The sequence below is a fragment of the Castor canadensis genome, chromosome 15, assembly GCF_047511655.1.
Source record: "Castor canadensis chromosome 15, mCasCan1.hap1v2, whole genome shotgun sequence".
Taxonomy (NCBI): Eukaryota; Metazoa; Chordata; class Mammalia; order Rodentia; family Castoridae; genus Castor; species Castor canadensis.
This window is the reverse complement of record NC_133400.1, coordinates 68,806,593-68,829,540: the sequence shown is the minus strand read 5'-3', so window position 1 is coordinate 68,829,540 and position 22,948 is coordinate 68,806,593.

Here is a 22,948-nt window from a genome sequence, read left to right as displayed (position 1 = left end):
AGGCTCGCTTTCTGCTTCCTACCTCTAGCCGCCATCTTGGAATCCCCCCTTTTTTTTTCTTTTATTCATATGTGCATACAATGTTTGGGTCACTTCTCCCCCCTTCCCCTTGCCCTCTCTCTTTTCCCCCTTTCCCCCTCACTACCTGGCAGAAACTATTTTGCCCTTATCTCTAATTTTGTTGAAGAAAAATAATAGGGAGAACCAAAGGTTTTTGTTAGTTGAGATAAAGATAACTATACAGGGAGTTTACTCGCATTGCTTTCCTGTACATATGTGTTACATTCTAAATTAATTCTTCTTGAACTAACCTTTTCTCTAGTTCCTGGTCCCCTTCTCCTATTGGCCTCTGTTGCTTTAAAGTTTCTGCATTAGTTCCTTTGCATTGAGGGGAACAAATGCTATCTTGGTTTTTTTGGGGGGGTTTCTTGCCTGTCCTCACACCTCCCTTGTGTGCTCTTGCTTTATCATGTGATCAAAGTCCAGTCCCCTTGTTGTGTTTGCCCTTGATCTAATGTCAGCATATGAGGGAGAACATACAATTTTTGGTCTTCGGGACCTTGCTAACCTCGCTCAGGATGATGTTCTCCAGTTCTGTCCATTTACCAGCAAATGATAACATTTCATTCTTCATGGCTGAGTAAAATTCCATTGTGTATAAATACCACATTTTCTTAATCCATTTGTCAGTGGTGGGGCATCTTGGCTGTTTCCATAACTTGGCTGTTGTGAATAGTGCTGCAATAAACATGGGTGTGCAGGTGCCTCTGGAGTAATCTGTGTCACAGTCTTTTAGGTATATCCCCAAGAGTGATATTGCTGGATCAAATGGTAGATCAATGTCGAACTTTTTAAGAAGGCTCCAAATTTTTTTCCAGAGTGGTTGTACTAGTTTGCATTCCCACCAGCAGTGTATAAGGGTTCCTTTTTCCCCACATCCTTGCCAACACCTGTTGTCAGTGTGTTTCTAATGATGGCTATTTTAACAGGGGTTTGGTGGAATCTTAGTTATGTGAACTTTAGATCTAGGGCAAATACAGCAATGTGGTTGGACTTGGATCACATGACAAGGGGAGAGCACATATGGGAGATATGAGAATAAGTAGAAAACCCAAAACATGAAAGCATTTGATGTCCCCACTCCAGAGGATCTAATACAGAAACCTTAAAGTTACAGAGGTCAACATGAGAAGGGGATCAGGAACCAGTGTAAAGATCAGTTAGAGATGAATCAACTTGGGTTGTAACACATTTGTAAATGAAAGCAATGCTAGGAATCTCTCTGTATAGCTATCCTTCACTCAACTAGCAAAACCGCTTTGTCTTCCTTATTATGCTTATGTCTTCTCTTCAACAAAATTAGAAATAAGGGCAGAACAGGTTCTGCCTGGATGGGGGGGGAGAGAGGACTGGGGGGGGGGGCAGAGAGGAGAAATGAACCAAACAATGTACACACATGTGAATAAATGAATAATGAAAAATATATATCTTTTGCTTTGATTTCCATGATGGAAAATGGGAAAAATAAAGATTTGAACTAGTTACAGAAATAATCTTTCAACTTTGAAATATTTACCTTCCTCACATAACTAGAAGTGAAAATCAAAATTAGGGTACACCCTAAAGAAGAGTCTATATTTTATATCTACCATGGAAAGAGTCATAGTCAATGAAAATTGTCAGATTCCAAGATGGCGGCTAGAGGGAGGAAGCAGAAAGGGTGCTTCCTAAAGTAAAATCTTGGAGAAATGCTGGAGATACACCTTACAGAAAAAACCAACAAGAAGAGGCAAAACTCTGACTCTTCCACACCTCCAGCCTGAGCGTAGCATCCCCATTTCATGTTAAATGGAGAAACTAGGAGGGATCCTGCACCGCCACCAGATGCCAGCCCCCAGACTGCTTGGGAAGATGTGGACCACAAGGTGAGCTAAGCTGCACGTGATAAATCCCACAGACAACCCTGGGCCAGATCAGCATAGCCCCCTGGACAGACTGACCCCCACCCAGGGAAAAAAGAAAAACTGAATAATAAGCAATAACAACAAAAAAGACACATAGCAAAGAGGGCAGAGAAGGCAGGAGTGGCAGCACATGCCCAGCAACCAGGAGGAGGAAAGCTTGTAAAAGCGGTGGTGGGAAGAAAACTACATAGGAGAGGGGTGACGGCCCACTTCCCATGCGAGCTGTAAACAAATACACCAGCCTGAGAAAGCAGGTGCAGTGTCACCTCCCCCAGTGTGCTTGGAAAGAGGAAAGCTTGTAGCAGCAGCTTGTGCACAGGACAACACTGAGTAAACAAAGCCTGAGGGGCCAGGTGAGTGCTAAGCTCACCCCTGAGATCTGCATAAATAAAGCCTCCAGCAAAAGCAGGCTGACAGCAGTGGGCAGGTGAGCTGCAGCCTCAGATAGCTATTCACAGAACTGTCTCCAGACTTTTTTTTTCTCTCTTCCTTTGATTAGACAACAACCGAACTACACCTACATGCTGAAAAACTCACTGAAACTGTATTGCATTTGAACTTGGGACACTTGGTGGGGGGTTTTTTGTTTTGGTTTGTTTTGGTTTGGTTTTTTTCCCCTTTGATGAGACAATGACAGAGCTACTTCTGAGACACACACTCCAGGATTGGAGGCTGAGGGACTAAAACCAAAATTATTAAGACTGAAACTTTATTGCATTTCAACTTGGAGATTTTGTTTTTCAATCCTCTCTCTGTCAAATGCCTGTTTAGCTTACTGTTGATTAGTACACTATCTCTCCCTGTTTATATCTTTGAAACTTTTGTTTGTTTATTTGTTTTGGTTTTTTTTACTTGTTTGTTAATTTTTTTCCCTTTTTCTGTAACTTCTTTGCTTTCCCTCTCCTATCATCCTTCCATTCTAAATATCACCACTGTTATTATTACAAACTAGAAAATACTTAATTGTACACAGTACAGGGATGATAACAACACCAAGGGCAATGATGGGAAAACAGAAAAAACAGGGAAAATAGATTCCCACAGCAAAAAAATAGTGCAGGAACCAGAGGGAAAATAGGAAAACAGATATTCAGATCCAGACTCCAACAAAATGAAGATAAGCTATGTCAAAGAACCCAGTGAAGCCCACAAGAATAATCTAAAAGAAGAAATACTACAGGCAATCAATGAGAATTTTATAGAGATGATACTCGATATGGTCAACCAAAACATACAGGAGACTCTCAAGAAATTCCAAGACAACAAAAATAGAGAATTTGAAAAAGCACAAGAAGAAATAAAAGAAACCATAGAAGCACTGTATAAACACCAAACTGAAAGAAAGAACATGATTAATAAAGAGATAAATGAACTCACAACAAAAATAGACAACATTAAAGAGGAAGACACTCAGGATATGGAAAACCTCAGAAAAAAGAACAAAACAGAATTACAAAACAAAACGGAAGTCCAATGCAGCAGAACAGAGCAAACAGAAGACAGAATCTCAGAACTCGAAGATGAAATGATAATTAAAGGAAAAACCAAAGAACTATTAGTTAAACAACTCAAGGCCTGTGAAAAGAAAATGCAAGAACTCACTGAATCCATCAAAAGACCAAACCTGAGAATCATGGGCATTGAAGAAGGAGAAGAGGTGCAAGCAAAGGAAATGGTAATATATTCAACAAAATAACAGAAAATTTCCCAAATGTAGAGAAATCTATTCCCATACAGATGCAAGAGGCCTCCAGAACACCAAGCAGACCAGACCAAAACAGAACTACCCCACAGCATATTATCACTAAAACAATGAATACAGACAGCCAAGAAAGAATATTGAAGGCTGTAAGAAAGAAAAAACAAATAACATACAAAGGCAAACCCATCAAAATCACAGCAGACTTCTCAACAGAAACATTAAAAGCAAGAAGAGCATGGGGTGAGATCTTCCAGGCACTGAATGTAAATAACTTCAACCCCTTGATACTCTACCCAGCAAAATTATCATTCAAAATAGATGGAGTAATAAAAGTCTTCCATGATAAGCAGAAACTAAAACAATAGGTGATCACAAAGCCACCACTACAAAAGATTCTTCAAGGGATTCTGCACACAGAAAGTGAAACCCAACATAACCATGAAAGGGCAGGCAGCACCAAATTACAGGAAAAGAAAAAGCAAGAAAGTTGAGAGTAACCTCAACTTAGGTACACACAATCAAAACTTCAAACAACTAAAACAACTAAATGACAGGAATCACCACATACCTATCAGTACTAACGCTTAATGTTAATGGACTGAATTCCCCCATCAAAAGGCACCATTTGATGAACTGGATTAAAAAAGAAGATCCAACAATTTGTTGCTTACAGGAGACCCATCTCACCGACAGAAATAAGCATAGGCTTAGGATGAAAGGCTGGAAGAAGATTTACCAAGCCAATGGTCCCCGAAAGCAGGCAGGAGTAGGAATACTTATCTCTGACAAAGTAGACTTCAAACCTACATTGATCAAATGAGATAAAGAAGGACATTCCATACTAATAAAAGGGGAAATAGACCAAAAGGAAATAATAATCATCAACCTGTATGCACCCAATGTCAATGCACCCAATTTCATCAAACATACCCTGAAAGACCTAAAAGCATATATTAACTCCAACACAGTGGTCATGGGAGACTTTAACACCCCATTATCATCAATAAATAGGTCATCCAAACAAAAAATCTAAAAGAAATCCTAGATCTAAAATATACCATAGATCAAATGGACCTAGCTGATGTTTACAGAACATTTCATCCAACTTCTACACAATATACATTTTTCTTAGCAGCCCATGGAACCTTCTCCAAAAAGATCATATCCGAGGGCACAAAGCAAGCCTCAGCAAATAGAAGAAAATAGAAATTATACTATGCATTCTATCTGATCACAATGCAATAAAACTAGAACTCAACAACAAAAGTAAAGACAAAAAACATGCAAACAGATGGAAACTGAATAACTCATTGCTTAATGAATTATGGGTCACTGATGAAATAAAAGAGGAAATTAAAAAGTTCCTAGAAGTCAATGAACATGAAAACACAACCTACTGGAACCTATGGGACACAGCAAAGGCAGTCGTGAGAGGAAAGCTTAGAGCCATGAGTGCATATATTAAAAAGACTGAAAGATCCCAAATCAATGACCTAATGATACATCTCAAGCTCCTAGAAAAACAAGAACAAGCAAATACTAAAACAAATAGAAGGAGAGAAATAATAAAAATAAGAGTTGAAATCAGTGAAATAGATACCAAAAAAAACATACAAAGAATTAAAGATACAAAAAGTTGGTTCTTTGAAAAAATAAACAAGATCGAAAGATCCCTGGCAAACCTGACTAAAATGAGGAGAGAAAAAACCCAAATTAGTAGAATCAGGAATGGAAAAGGGGAGATAACAACAGACACCATGGAAGTCCAGGACATCATCAGAGACTACTTCGAGAACCTATATTCAAATAAATTCAAAAATCTTAAAGAAATGGACAGATTTCTAAATATATATGATCATACAAAACTGACCCAAGAGGATATTAATCACCTGAATAGATCTATAACACAAAATGAAATTGAAGCAGCAGCCACGAGTCTCCCCAAAAAGAAAAGTCCAAGACTTGATGGATTCTCTGCTGAAATCTATCAGACCTTTAAAGAATAATTGATACCAACCCTCCTTAAACTATTCCATGAAATAGAAAGGGAAGGAAAACTACCTAACACATTTTATGAAGCCAGTATTACACTTATCCCAAAACCAGGCAAAGACACCACCAAAAAGGACAACTATAGGCCAATCTCCTTAATGAACACTGATGCAAAAATCTTCAATGAAATAATGACAAACTGAATTCAACAACACATCAAAAAGATTATTCACCATGTCCAAGTAGGCTTCATCCCAGGAATGCAGGGGTGGTTCAACATATGAAAATCAATAAATGTAATGAACCACATCAACAGAAGCAAAGGCAAACACCAACTGATCTTCTCAATAGATGCAGAAAAAGCCTTTGATAGGATCCAACACCATTTCATGATAAAAGCTCTAAGAAAACTAGGAATAGAAAGAAAGTGCCTCAATATTATAAGAGCTATATATGACAAACCTACAATCAGCATTATACTAAACGGAGAAAAACTGAAACCATTCCCTCTAAAATCAGGAACTAGACAAGGATGCCCACTATCTCCACTCCTATTCAACACAGTACTGGAATTCCTAGCCAGAGCAATTAGGCAAGAAGAAGGAATAAAAGGAATACAAATAGGTAAAGAAACTGTCAAAATATCCCTATTTGCAGATGACATGATCCTATACCTTAAAGACCCAAAAAACTCTACTCAGAAGCTCCTAGACAACATCAATAGCTGTAGCAAGGTAGCAGGGTATAAAATCAACATTGAAAAAATCATTAGCATTTCTATACACTAATGAACAAACTGAAAAAGAATACATGAAAACAATTCCATTTACAATAGCCTCAAAAAAAATCAAATACCTAGGTGTAAACCTAACAAAAGATGTGACTGACCTCTACAAGGAAAACTATACACTTCTGAAGAAAGAGATTGAGGAAGACTATAGAAAGTGGAGAGATCTCCCATGCTCATGGATTGGTAGAAACAACATAGTAAAAATGTCTATACTCCCAAAAGTAATCTACATGTTTAATGCAATTCCCATCAAAATTCCAATGACATTCATTAAAGAGATTGAAAAATCTACCATTAAATTTTATGGAAATACAAGAGGCCACGAATAGCCGAGGCAATACTCAGTCAAAAGAACAATGCTGGAGTTATCACAATACCCGACTTCAAACTATACTACAAAGCAATAACAATAAAAACAGCATGGTGTTGGTAAAAAAACAGACATGAAGACCAGTGGAACAGAATAGAAGAACCAGATATGAAGCCACACAACTCTAACCAACTTGTCTCTGACAAAGGAGCTAAAAATATACAATGGAGAAAAGACAGCCTCTTCAACAAAAACTGCTGGGAAAATTCATTAGGAGACTGCAAAAAACTGAAAGTAGATCCATGTATATCACCCTACACCAATATTAACTCAAAATGGATCAAGGATTTTAATATTAGATCCCAAACTCTAAAGTTGGTACAGGAAAGAGTAGGAAATACTCTAGAATTAATAGGTATAAGTAAGAACTTTCTTAATGGAACCCCAGTAGCATAGCAACTAAGAGATAGCATAGATAACTGGGACCTCATAAAACTAAAAACTTCTGCTCAACAAAAGAAATGGTCTCTAAACTGAAGACACCACCCACAGAGTGGGAGAAAATATTTGCTAGCTACACATCAAAGAACTGATAACCAGAATATATAGGGCACTTAAAAAACTAAGTTCTCCCAAAATTAATGAACCAATAAAGAAATGGGCAAGTGAACTAAACAGAACTTTCTCAAAAGAAGAAATTCAAATGGCCAAAAAACACATGAAAAAATGCTCACCATCTCTAGCAATAAAGGAAATGCAAATCACTACCACACTATGATTCCACCTCACCCCTGTTAGAATAGCCATCATTAGCAACACCACGAACAACAGGTGTTGGCGAGGATGCAGGGAAAAAGGAACCCTCTTACACTGTTGGTGGGAATGTAAACTAGTACAACCACTCTGGAAAAAAATTTGGAGCCTTCTTAAAAAGCTAAACATTGATCTACCATATGATCCAGCAATACCACTCTTGGGGATATACTCAAAAGAATGTGACACAGGTTACTCCAGAGGCTCCTGCACACCAACATTTATTGCAGCACTATTCACAATAGCCAAGTTATGGAAACAGCCAAGATGCCCCACCACTGACGAATGGATTAAGAAAATGTGATATTTATACACAATGGAATTTTATGCAGCCCTGAAGAAGAATGAAATGTTATCATTTGCTGGTAAATGGATGGAATTGGAGAACATCATTCTGAGTGAGGTTAGCCTGGCCCAAAAGACCAAAAATCATATGTTCTCCCTCATATGTGGACATTAGATCAAGGGCAAACACAACAAGGCGATTGGTCTTTGATCACATGATAAAGCAAGAGGACACAAGGGAGGTAGGTGGATAGGTAAAACACCCAAAAAACTAGATTGCCCTCAATGCAGAGAAACTAAAGCAGATAGTTTAAAGCAACTGAGGCCAACAGGAGAAGGGGACCAGGAACTAGAGAAAAGGTTAGTTCAATAAGAATTAACCTAGAAGGTAACACACACGCACAGGAAATCAATGTGAGTCAATTCCCTGTATAGATATCCTTATCTCAACTAGCAAAAACCCTTGGTCCTTCCTATTATTTCTTATACTCTCTCTTCAACATAATTAGAGATATGGGCAAAATATTTTCTGCCAGGTAGCAAGGGGGTAGGGGGAGAGAGAGAGGGGATGGGTGGGTAAAGAAGAGGGTGGGGGAAGAGGGAAGAAATGACTGAAACATTGTATACACATATTAATTTAAAAAAAGAAATGAAAATTGTCACATAGTCTATTGAAAGTAATAGAAATGTATGACAGAATTGGATCCAATGATTTTAAGTGATAATGAAAAGAGGTGAGCAGATAAAAATTAATGCATACTATATACTGGTAAAGTAGCAGAGTATATAGAAGAAGGTACACTATAAATATAACGATTACAAATTTTTTTTTTTAGGAAGAGGGGTAAGATGGCAGCATAGTAGGTGCTTTCTCCATTGGATTTTGTGAATGAGAAGAGCCTGGGAAACAAAGGAGAGATTATTTTTAGAAGAGCAAAAGAGAAGATGAGCACTGAGAATCACAAGAGAGAGACAGTAAAGCAGAAAAATATGGCTAAACAGAAAGGAAAGAGTAAATTAAGAAACAGAATGCAGCTCCAGCCCTGGCTTCCCCAGAAGGAGAGAAAACCTAAGCCTCTACCACAAAGTAAGTAAAAGGGCCTGTGCAACAGACTAGCAGATTTAGCTTTGGGTCAAAAACCACGCTTCCCACAAACCTTAAACTCAAGTGTGTCATTTTGATGAGACAGTGACTTTTGCAGCATGTCAGGCTAGCATCAGACAAGATAATCTTTCATTTCCCATACCTCAGACAGCCATGGAGTGTGCATTTTAAGAGAGGGCCGCTGACTGAGATACTTAAGGTAGCTTAAAAATAAAGTGCCATGGCAGATTAGGGTGTCTGGAGATGCCTGGCCACAGTGTATTAGAGGACAGTGATGAGAGGCTCATGGAGAGGGACAGACTTTGATTCAGGATGAGATGAGAAGTTAACAGGAGCACAGGATGGGACAGGGCAGTAGTCAGCAGCCTTGCCCTACCCAGTTAGAGCAGCTCTATTGCCTGAAGACAATTTCAGAAATAAATCACATAGCTTCTTCTGGCATAGAGCTCAATTTACAGGTGATCTGCCAAGTTACCTGTAGGAAAGCAAACTTTGAGATTGAGCTACTTGAGGGACTTAAAAAGTATGGAAAAATCACAGATCAGGGAGTTCTGGGACTCCTGGCCACAGTGTTTGTATGGGAGATTGCCACAAGAAGTTAACACAGGAAGGGGTTTTGACTTGCATGAGCTGAGGGCTCTGGAAAGGAGCTTGGGAAGCAAAAACAGGCCTAGAGATTGGTGGCTCCATCCTACCGAGTGAGAACAACTCCATTAATTTAAGAAACAAAGCACCTAACCTCCACTGGTAGAGAGCTCAGGTTACAAGAGATCCCCACAAGATATAATGAAGCAATCATTGAGATTGAGCCCACCAGGGGACTCAGAAAATTAAGGAACAATCACATCTTAAGGAGTTCTCGGATACTTGGTCACAGCAGTGGAAGAGAGACAGTCATGAAAAGTTGTCAAGAATTAGAAGGAGTTTTGACCAAATAGGCTGAGAAATTAAAACAGCGCCAGCATCTCAGGCAGCGCAGAGCCTGGTGGTTGGTGGTGCTGTACTCACTAGCTAGAGCAAGCTGTAGTGCTAGGGCATCACTGGAGAAACAGCACTAAGCTCATGACTAGCACAGTGCTTAGCATCCAGAAGCTATCTGATGGCTTTGGGGACTTGCTGTCACATGGGGCTGAGAGCTCTGAGCAAAGGACCCAGGGCTTATGTGCTAGTCCCAAGTCTCATCCCTTTCACAGGGTGGTGAGCAACTGGGTAGGGCCCAAAAAGACTGAAACCTGCAAGCAGAGTACCTGAGTCCCTTACCGGTGCAAGCTGAGCTCCCCACAACATCAATCATATTTGGGGGACACCCTGAAGATTGCACAAGTATTGCCCCAGGGGTCACAAATGAAAACTATGTAGTAAGTGGGAACTTGCCTACCTCAAGGATTAAAAAACATTGGGCGGCCAGCAGTGGCTTCTAGTACACAAAGAAGAGAAGCTTCTTCTAAGGTGGCAACATCACGCAAGTGGACAACTGACCCTTGATCAGTCCCACCATCAATCACATATAACATCAACTTATACACAAGGAAACACAAGAGACTACAGTTACTTCTCTAAGTGGTGTTGGGGACCAGGACTTATGTCTTATACTCATGAGAAAAGTTTACCCCATCCAGTGTTCTTAAACTACCCTATAATCCTCACACTACACAGTTCTGTGAAAACATTAGAATAAAACTTTCAAACAAAGTCAGATATAAAGACAAACTCATTAGAATGATGGCATATTTCTTAACAGAAACTTTAAAAACAAGGAGAGAATGGAATAATATAATTCAAGCACTGGAAGAAAATAACTGCCAACTAGATTGCTCTATCCAGCAGAAATATCATTTATAACTAAAGTAGAAATCAAAACCATCATGATAAACAAAACCAAAGCAATGTATGACCACTAAACCAGCACAGACAGAAAAGAAAGATAAATGTTACCATGAAAATAAGGGAAAAAAAAATAAATCTCACCAGATGAGTACATATGCAAATGAAGAGTAGGAAAGAACCAAACACTATAAATACAACAAAATGATAGGAATTACTACATACATTACATTAATACTGAATAACAATGGTCTCAATTCTCCAATCACAACACACAGGAGGGTGGGATATATTAAAAAGCAACTTGTTGCCTACAAAAAAATGCATCTTGGAGGTGTGGCTTAAGTGGTAAAGTACCTGCTTTGAAAGCACAAAGCCCTGAGTTCAAACTCCAGTCTTAACCAAAAAAGAAAAAAAAAAGAAAGAAATAAAAGAAATGCATCTCATTGGCAAAAAAATACTGGCTTAGGGTAAAAGGGTAGATTTTCTAAGCAAGTGAACCATGAAACCAGGCAGGAGTGGCTATACTTATAGCTGATAAAGTAGATGTCAAACCAAATTTGTCAGAAGAGACAAGGAAAAAGTCACTTCATATTAATAATATGGAACAATCAGCCAGGTGCTGGTGGCTCCTGCCTGTATTCCTGGCTACCTAGGGGACACAGATCAGGAGGATCACAGTCAAAGCCAGCCAAGGTGAATAGTTTGCAAGACCCTGCCTTGAAAATACACAACACATAAAAGGGCTGGTGGAGTTGCTCAACTGTAGAGCACCTACCTGGCAAGCATGAAGCCCAAGTTCAAACCCCAGTACCACCAAAAAATTAATTAATTTAATTGAAAAAATTGAATAATCAATTCAGAGGAAAAAACAATTTTTAATACATATGTGTCAAATATATGAAGTACACTCAATTTCATAAAACAAACAAACACTATTGGGTTTAAAAGAACAGATAGACCACATCACAATGATAGTAGGAGACTTCAATACCCCCCTCTCCCCAATAGAGATGCCATCCACACTGAGAAAAAAATCAACAAAGAAAATGCAGAATTAAATGACACTCTAGACCAAATGGAATTAAAAGATATTTATAGACTATTTCATCCAATAGTTGCACAATACACATCCTTGTAGCAATTCATAGAACTTTTCCCCAAATAAACTGTATTTTAGGACAAAAAGCAAGTCTCAGCAAATATAAGAAAACTAAAATAACTCCCTGTATCTTATCAGATCATAATAGACTAAAACCAGATCTCAATAAGAGTTTTCTGACAGAAAATTGTCAAGCACCTGGAAAATGAACAACACATTGTTGAATCACCTGTAGGTAACTGAAGAAATAAAGGAAAAAATCTAAAATTTCCTAGAACCCAATGAAAAAGAAAACACAAGCTATGAGAATCTTTCAGACACAGTGAAGGTAATGTTAAGGGGAAAGTCTGTAGTTATGAGCACTCACATCAAAAACATATATCTTAAATAAATAGCTGAATGATTGCTCTCAGGCTCCCAGAAAAATAAGAACAATCCAGATGCAAAATTAGTAGAAAAAAAATAATAAAGATTAAGGCAAGGCACACCTACAATGTTAGCTACTTTTTGAGGTTGAGATAAGGAGGATCATGGTTGGAGGCAGCCTAGACAAATTGTTTGCAAAACTCCATCTCCACAATAACCAGAGTAAAAGGGACTGGAGGTCTGGTTCATGTGGTAGAGTGCCTACTTTGTAAGCATGAAGCCCTGAGTTCAAACCCCAGTTCCATACAAAAAAAAAAGTTCAGGGCAGAAATTAATGGCATGAAGAACAACTAAATTGTCTAAAGAATTAACAAAATGAAAAGCTGTTTCTTTGAAAAGATAAATAAGATTGCTAAGGTCTTAGCCAACCTGACAAAATGATGGAGGGAAAAGAACCAAATTAATAAAATTTCAGATTAAAAAAAGGACATATTATAACAAATACCAATGAAATACAGAGACTCATCAAGGAATACTTTTGAAAATCTGTATTAGAACAAACTGGAAACCTAGGAAATGAATAAATTTCTAGATGCATTTAACCTACCAAAATTGAACAAATTGGATATAAGCCACTTAAATAGATGCATAACAAGCAATGAGAAGCAGCAATGAAGAGTCTCCCAAAAAAGAAAAGCCCAGGACCTTATGGATTCACTGCCAAATTCACCAGACCTCTAAAGAAGAACTCACATCAATCCTCTTCAAATGTATCCATGAAATAGAAAGGGAAGGAAAAATTCCAGCAGACTCATTCTATGAAGCTAATATTATACTCTTTTCAAAACCAGACAAGTACACAACAAAAAAATAAAAGAACTATACACTTATGAATACAGGGGCAAAATGCAAAAATTCTCAATGAAATACCTATAAACTGAATTCAATAGCACATTAAAAACATTATATAGCATGATCAAATTGGTTTCATTGCAGGTGTACAGTGATGGTTTAACGTACATAAATAAATAAATGTAATATAGCACATAAACAAAATCAAGGACAAAACCACATATGATTATCTCAATTGATGTAGAAAAAGCCTTTGACAAAATTCAACATTCTTTCATGATAAAAGCTCTGAATAGTAATAGAAGGAATGAACCTCAATATAATAAAAGTTATATATGACAAACATATATCATAGACCATGCTAAGTAGGGAAAAACTAAAATCATTTCCTCTAAAGTCAGGAATGAGAAAATGGTGTCCACTCTCTCCACTCTTATTCAATATAGTAATGGAATTCTTAGCCAGAGCAATGAGGCAACGGAGAAAAATAAACGGAATTCAAAAAGGAAGGAAGAAGTCAAATTATCCTCAGTAGCAGATGATATGATTCTATACTTAACAGACCCCAAAGATTACACCAAAAAGCTCCTAGATCTAATAAACACTTTCAGCAACATAGGAGGATTTAAAATCAACATATAAAAATCAAAACCTTTTCTATAGACCAACAATGAACATGTTGAGAAAGCAATCAGGAAAACAATTCCATTCTCAATGTCTTCAAAAAAAAAAAAAAAAAAACAGGTATAAACTTAATCAATGAGGTAGTTAAAGGTTTACAGGTTTAAAATTTTTGAATAAAGAAATTGAAGAAGACACCAGAAGATGAAAAGACCTCCCATGGATTGGCAGAATTAATATTGTGAAAATGGCTATATTACTGAAAGCAATATTCAGATTCAATGCAATGCCTATTGAAATGCCAATGTCATTCTTTGCAGAAATAAAAAAAGTCCATCCTAAAATTCAGATGGAAGCATGAAAGACTCTGATTAGCAAGGACTTCATGAAAATCTCTCTCAACTAATAGCTGGGTGTTGTGGTGTGTGCCTGTCATCTTAAACTGCACAGCAGGCTGAGACCAGGAGGATCTTGGTTCCAGACTAGCCTGAGGAAAAGAAATTTGCAAGACCCCATCTCAGTGGAAAAAATCTGAGTATGATGGCATATACCTGTCATCTCAGTAATGGCTGGAAGCTTAAAGTAGGAGGATCATGGTCTAAGCCACCTGGGCAAAAAGCAACATTCCATTTCCAAAATAACTGGAATAAAAAGACCTGGAGGCATGGCTCAAGCAGCAGAGTGCCTGCCTTGCAAACATGAAGCTCTGAGTCCAAACCTTAGTAATGCAAAACATAAGAGTGAGTGTATAAGTTAATACGTACATGTTAAAGTGATTGAATTGGGTAACATTTACAATATACTTTCTTTAACTTTTAATATTAAAATACTTCACTAAAATTATTTTTATCAGTGTTATAACTTTTCAGAGAATATTAATATAATTAGTTAATGAATTTTTATTCTTACAGTATTTCAGGTACTTTGATGAAACAAAGATATAGAAAATATAATTTACATTCATATCTAAAGTAAGAAATATCTATTATGAGTTTGCACAAATTGTTTCTTCCTTTCACACAATATCATCTTCTTGCACATAGAATACTCTTTCCTTCCCCTAAATGAGATAGCTAATCTGGTTCCCAACCAGGCTTTCCAAGTGAGACACAATTCTCTCTGTCGGGAAGAGAGTTAAATGTCAATCACAGTGGAGAGAAATCAGATCTTTCCACATCTGAATGGAATCACAGCATGAATCTCCCAGTTTAGGATTCCACTTCCACATCCAAGTTTCAAAGGGTAGTCTTAATACTTTGTGAAATCAGAATTATCTTGATCTTCATTTTATCTTATGATTGATTTCGAAAAACTTTTTGAAAGTCATATAGGTGATGCAAAATTTTTTTAATCAGTTACATGATGTAAGTTAGCAAATCTTTAAACTGGAAAGAATGTGCAACTGGCAAAAGCACATATTGTATTTTGCTACAAACATCAAAATACGTTGGGACATAACGAGAGTGAAAGCCTACGCTTCTCAACTCAGCCATGTAGGAAGAGAGACCTCTGCAGCTTGGCATCTGAGTGCTCCTTAAAGGCACTGAAGTCTTTTATAAATGCTCTGCTTCTGTCCATAAAAACTCTGTGAGCCACAATATCAGCATAAGCAACACTCCCCATTCTCTATGAATTTTAGGAATCTGTCAGGTGTAAAGTTGGAATGAATCATTTCATTACTTTTTTTTCTGTACAAGCATGCATGCATTTTTTTCTTGGCTTCACATTTTTTGGAATTTTCAAAACCTGAGTTTCAGGAACATAAAATCTAAACCAGATTGTCATTTTTGTCATTTAAATGTTGAGAAATTTAGACAATAGAGTCATTTGCTACCTTTAGCCTGAGTTATGTTCCTGGAAAACTTTCATCTTTGTGAGGCTCAGAAAAATGTAACTTCTCTGAATTTCTAGACATTCAGCTTTTCCAAGTGTATAGGAATGGCTCAACATATTTTTTCAAAAATCTCAGTATTCTGCTTTTCCTTGATTAGCTTTTTTTATATCTGTGGATTTCACAGTTTTCTTTAATCAAACTAGCTAATTCTGATTATTCTTTTCATATTGAAAAATTTTAATACAATGTACCTGAAGTGTGCAAGTTATTCACATAACATTTATATTTTTATTACTATAGTGGTGACAAAGAACTCTGTTTAAAGTAGATTAGATATTTAAAAGTAGTTAATCATAACATAAAATTTATTGATTTGCATGTAATTAAAAATAGAATATTCTTATCTTTTTCTCCTACCCTATCGTGTCCAGTTCTAGTCCCTAGCTTTCCACATACTAGTGGTCAGCACTAATGACAGCTTTAAATCTATATTTTAAGGCCATTTGAAAACACATACTGTACAAAATAGACTCATACTCTGTGTGTGTGTGTGTGTGTGTGTGTGGTGCTGGGAGTTGAACTGAAAGCATTGCACATACTAGGCAAGGACTGTGCACTTGCACCACACAACCAGCTCTTCCGTTTGTGTTTTGATTTTGAGAGAGGATCTTGCCAATTGTGTTCTGCAAAATTATGTATGCTCTTCTTTTTTCTTAATTGTAGAAGGGGGGTTATTGTGATATATTCATACATGCATATAATGAATTTTGTTCATATTCACTTCCTTTATTACTTTCTTATTTCCCTTCTCATTTTAAATTTTTTAAATGTGTTTCATTATTTTCATGCATACTTATAAAGTACTTCAATCATATTCACCCACTCATCATCCTGTTCTGTTCTCCCTCTTTCTGCTGATCCCCCCCTCCCAAGCAAGCCCCCTTTTATATTTGTTATATTTGTTTTGAGTTTTTAGGTCTAGATCCCACACATGAAAGAAAATATGAGATATTTGTCTTTCAGAGCCTGGCTTACTTTGCTTAACATGATGATCTCTAGATCCATCCATTTTCCTGTAAATAATATAGTTTCATTCTTCTTTGTAGCTGAATAATGTTCCATTTTGTATATGTGCCACATTTTCCTTTTCCATCTATTAGTAAACAGGCGCCCAGGCTGATTCCACTATTTATGTTCTTCTATGACTTGATTAATTCATTTTAATGTTTGTCAAGATAATTCATATTGGCTTTATAAGACACAGGCTCTGTAATCTCAGTGACCTGGCACCTTACGTGTATCTCTTACATCACAGTTTGATGTGCATTAGGTGTGGTTTTTCTATATCTAGTTATGCCATCTGGAGCATATTGTCTCAAAGGCCATTGCAGTAGGCTGTAAGGAACACCTAAAAACTCTACTGGCTATTATCTACTCCTCCTTCTGAGATGATACATGTGACTTGCAATCAGTCTATTGGCACAGAATTAGTCACGTTACTGATACCTTCCTACAAAGGAGGCTCATGCATTGAGACACTCGCCTGGACTTTTGGTTAGCATTCCATTTGGCTGCTACATTCACTGAACATGTTCTAATTACCTTTCCAAGCAGTACACGTAGAAGTGCCAATAAAGAAAGAATTTAATCAAAGAAAAAATTGATATATAAACACTTCCAGCATCCATTTTTTGTCTATAAAACCATAAAGCTCAAGTTATTAGAACATAACTCACATATCATTTTAACATGAAATGAAATATCTAAATAACTACCCAGATCATTTCAGGTCTATAAACATTGTAATAAGAGAAGATAGTAGGTATTTAGGACAGAAATATCTAAGTTGTTTATTTCCTGAGATATTCAATTAATCTATCTCATCACTGTATTTGAAAAGCAAATTAGTAGTCCTGAAGTTAATGGTTGCACTAGTATTTTGGCATTAGTCAAAATGTTACCAACTGGATACCCATAGTCATGAAATTGTGAGATTCTGTTGTATTATTTGTGGTCAATATTGAGAAGATTAGGCCAGGCGCTGGTGGCTCATGCTTGTAATTCTAGCTACTCAGGAGGCAGAGATCAGGAAGATCATGGTTCATGGTTCGAAGCCAGCTCAGGCAAATAGTATGGGCAGACCCTATCTTGAAAAAACATATCACAAGAAAACAGCTGGTGGGGTGGTTCAAGGTATAGTCCCTGAGTTCAAGCCCTAGTACTGCAAAAAAAAAAAAAAAAGAAAGAAAGAAAAGAAAAATCTTGACATGATTATAAGGATAAAGAGGATAAGGATATACCTCCAGTCTCAGAAAAGCAATTTTATCTACATATGCATGTCACTGCTATCCTCTTGATTACTTTCCAGTCATTTCATAAAATAGCCTCATTGAATTTTCTTGTCATCATTTAGTTATTTTCTTCTGAAATGCTCCTCTTAAACAGTGCAGTTCTAACCATATCTCTCTATTAAATGTATAACTACATTGGTTAAAGTCTGCTAGTCCATAGCAATATGGATGAGGTATGTTTAAACGTTTAAGCAAAGAATTCATGGCAGAACAACTAACGCTAATGGTTTTGGGGGTTGTTGTTTGTTTGCTTGTTTTTGTTTGGTACTTGGTATTGAACTCATGGCTTCATGCTTGCTAGGCAGGCTCTCTACCACTTGAGCTACTCTACCTGTCCATCAATGCTAATGGTGAAACCATAAGTTTTATCAAAGAATGTTGAATAATTATCAGCTGACTTTGGTCCTCACAAACAAACCAGAAATTTATTTTAGAAAAGCTATACAAAAATTTTCAATGTATATTAGCACAAGAGCCATACAACAGATGAGAACTCTATGTGGTAAGAACTCTGCGAGGGAAGACAATCACAGAGAAGTAGATGATTTTGTGAGGAGAGAGTGAAGTTGGAGAACAAACAATGGCCTGGGACTAGGTTCCTCTGTGCTCAAGGCATGACGCTCCATTTTCAGTCTCTTTGGTGAGTAAGCTTTCCTGGCTAGTGAAGATTCAGTGTGAGGATGAGGGTGCTTTCTTTGGCAGAGTTGGTCTTTAGTAGATACAAAAGTTCAGAGAAAGGCCTGTTCTGCAATGTTGCTCCTCAAGTGCTCCTAGTTTGAAGTCCAAAGCAGCATATTTTGGGGTAATCATTTTATAAGTCTCAAGATCCTTATAGGAATATCTACTAATTATTAAGCACCTACTAGACACTGAAGTATTGTATATGTTATCTATTTTAATCCTCAAAGCAGTGCTGTCTTGTTAGCATTGTTGATTTTTTCAAAATTGTTGAAAGAAATGTTAAATAAATTTAACAAAGTCACTCACTTATAATGGATCTGTAATTAAACCCAGGGATATCTCAGTTAAAAATTCATAAAAAACAGACCTGCCAAACAGTGAAATTAAGGATGACTTCAATTATCTTTGGCATATTCTTATTTCATGCAAAAGCTAGCATAAATAAGCATAAAAACCAAGGTAACATTTTCACCTATGTGTGTCCAAGTATATGCTATCAATAAAATAGATGACAGTGATAATTAATGATTATATTTAGCAGTTATCCTAGAGCTTGAGCATTGTATTTATTTCCTATTGCTTTCATAATAATTACCACAAGCTTAGCAGCTTAACGCAAACATAAACAGTTTACCATTCTCACAGGATAAGAACTCTGAGCACATCCTTATCTCAACCAGGAACACTTGTTCCTTCCTATTATTGCCTATACTCTGTCTTCAACAAAATTAGAGATAAGGGCAAAATAGTTTATGCTGGGTATTGAGGGGGTGGGGGGAGAGGGAGGGGGAGGAATGCGTGGTAAAGGAGGGGGTGGGGGCAGGGGGGAGGAATGACCCAAGCCTTGTATGCACATATGAATAATAAAACAATAATAAAAAAAAAGAACTCTGAGCACAGTGTTGCTCTGTATTGAGTCTCACATGACTCAAGTAGGAGTGTCCTTAACATTTTCTTCTTTTCTGAGGGCTCTGGGAAGAATGCTCTTGCAAGCTCATTCAGGTGTCGGAAGGATTCTAGTCTGTGTTGTTTTAGGACTGAGGGTCCCATTTCTTTACTGGTTGTGACCTAACTGCTACAGGCCTCTGTCCAGTGCTTGCACATGGCCCCTGCATCTAAGAACCAATGACAGAGCCTCAAATATTCTTCTGCTTGGAATCTCTCTGTCTTCCCTTTCTCTACATCTCTTCTGCTTCCCCTTCTACTACATGTCTCTGACTGCAGGCAGAGAACATTCTCTGCAGTTATGGGTCATGTGATCAGAATGGGCCCAATCAGATAATCTAGGTCCATAACCCTACTTACATATACAAAGTCGCTTTTTTCATTTAATGTAACATGTTGACAGTTTCCAATGATTTCAATGTAAACATCTGCTTGAGAAGGGAGAGAGGTCAGCAAAGCCACCTGGATGCCTTGTTAAAACACAGATTGTTGGGCCCCACAATCAGGGTTTCTGGTTTAGTAGGTCTGAGGATGGGGTCCAAGAATTTCAATTTGAACAAATTTCCAGCTGTTGCTGCTGCTGTCTGAAAACCACATTTTTGAAAAACACTGATGCAGAATTTTCCAAACTAGGTGAAAATTATTAGTGTGACAACTAGTATAGATGATCTTAGATTTGATAATTTAAATTGAGAAACTCTGGCACATTTTTCCTGCTGTTGTTGATCTTTTAACCTTGAGAACTGAGTTTCCAAATTAAATATTTGTGTGTCATACAATAGTTATTCTCCATTTAGTTTCATTATCTGCATTTAGGGAAAAGCTGAATGAGATTTATATAGAGCTGCTTCAAATGCCTGCCTATTATGGGTTATGAAATTCTAATAGGGTGAGTTGAATTTTAAAAATTTCTGATGATTGCAATGAAATAACACAGTCAGACTCTATCCATGTCCTCTATTGTTCTTTGAGACACATTTGGATCTGGGACCACATAGAGGGCCTTGCTTTTAAAGCTGGAAGCTGCCATGATGAGAGGACTATAAAAGCTCCACAGGAGGTGGCATCATGAACATGCCAATGGTGCATACAATAAAATTCTGTGGCTTATTGTCACAGAGCTAGAGTGAGTGGATTATTCACGTATCTAAAGACTTTGAAATCATGGGTTTTTTTTTTCATTTTAAATCAAGGAGGAAGAGAAATAAAACACTAAAATACTACATTCTTATAAATTAAATTGCTCTTAAAATAAGGTTATTCATCATCCTAGCTGTTAAAGTATTTGAAGAAGTAGACTATGACTGCTGTATTTGAGAGATGATAGGAATGAACTAAGTATGCTGTGAACAATCTTAGGCTTATGAGTTTAATGTCAGGAAAAGTAATTAAAACATGTTTTTATCTAATATCCTCTCAGGCCATTTTCAAAAACACAGACACTGGATTAGGTGGGTCACTGATTTAACCCTTCTGGAATTCTGCACTATTTTCAGGACAGTGTTTAGAAAGAAGTGTGTATTGATAGTCACCTTCATTTATAATTATATGGCTTTAAATACTTTTAAATTTACAATTTATATATGTAAATTTTCCTTATTATATGGTTCCTTGTAATATAATGATCAAGAAATCCCATGCTCAGAGCAAATCTCCTTTTGCTACAATTCTAGAGGTTGCTAATGTAATTTTGCTATAAAAGTAACCACCACTTCTCAATGCAAAATACTCTGAATAGTTGTAATACTCTATGCCTTCCACCCTATTAGCATTTGATACTTTCTCAGCAGTGAATGACCATCAATGACAGCCTCACACCTTCCTCTCCTACTTATCAGAGACCTTTCCTCAGTTCCTGTGATCATTCTTCTCAGTATTGTCAATGTTGCTCATAATAGGAAGCTACACTGTAAGCCTCAGGTTCCAGAGCCTTGTTCTGGCCCTTGTGGTCTGGTCATATCAGACAGAGTTAATGGGCAATATAATTAATTCACTCCAACACCTGTTATGTGCCAGCTATTTTGATTATTTCCAGGAATAAAAGAATGCAAAGATGAAGTGCATAGCTTCAAGGACCATGGTCAAGCTGGGTTGCAATCACAACTGAGATACTGAGAAAGCACCACAGGAGCATATGAGGATGAGAACGTACATTTGCTTTGATGGGCCAGGCTGAGGATTGAAATGCAGAGAAAAGTGAAAGTGTTTTCAATACAAATGTAAGGCATTTCATGATTGTCTTATGGTATGGCTATTTCATAATACACATGATACAAATGGCTTTATTATTGCTTTGCATTTGTAACATGACTAATGTTGATTTTCAAAATATATTTTAAATATCTCCTCAAAGTCCAGTGTAGCATTTGTAACAACTGTGAAAAACCTACAGTGCAATATAAACAGAAGGTATATGTAATAGTTTGAATCAAAAATATCTCCCACAAGCTCATGTGTTGAATGCTAGGGTCCCAGCTGGTGTTGCTATTTTGGGATGATATAGGAACTTTATTTGGTGATGCTTACTGGAGGAGTAGGTCACTAGGGACACGCCTTTGAAGGTTTTATCTGCCAATCCCCCCTGCTGATTCTTCCCCTTCCTCCATCTCTCTCTGAGTCCTGCCTGCCTCCTAAGTGGCACCACCATGATGTTCTGCCTAAGTGCATCAAGCATCAGGCATCAAGCTAAACCACCATGGTCTGAAGCCTCTGAAATCATGAGCCAAATTAAATCTTTCGTCCCTTAAGTTGTCGGGAATTTTGTCACAGTAACAAGAAAAGCAACTAACAAAGTATATACATATAATTCTCCTCATGATTTTTCTAATGTAACTAATATTTATTTATTGCCAAGTATGATAACTAAAGAATGCACCTAATATCTGGTCAAAATTTCGCTCCCAGTAGTGATTTTTCTGGTATAATTTATATTTATTTATTTAGTGTCAAATATGGGATCAAATTATCATAATTTTATCATTTAAGATAAATCTCTGCTTTTTTGTATTATTTCCCATTTTACATATATGAAAACTGAGTTCAGAGATCCTAAACAACTTGTTCAGAGACATGCCACTAAAAATTTTAAGGGTTTGTTTTAAAAGAACTGTGGTTACTGTAGCTTTTTGGTTAATATTAAAACTAGGAAGGATAAGATCTCAAATTATTCTCTTTTACAAAATTATTTTAGCTATTCAAAGTCCGTTTCATTTTTCTGCAAATTTTTAGAACAACTGTGCAATTTTTCCAAATCTAAGGTTCTGGAATTATGATTAAGATTATTTCATAAATTGCCTTTTAAAAAATTCTCTCTTGCTAGGAATTAAATGTACAATACAGTTTTATACATTGACCTTTCTAATTTTGCTTATTAACAATTTAGGGTTTTAAAAACTTTTTTTAGTTAACAAT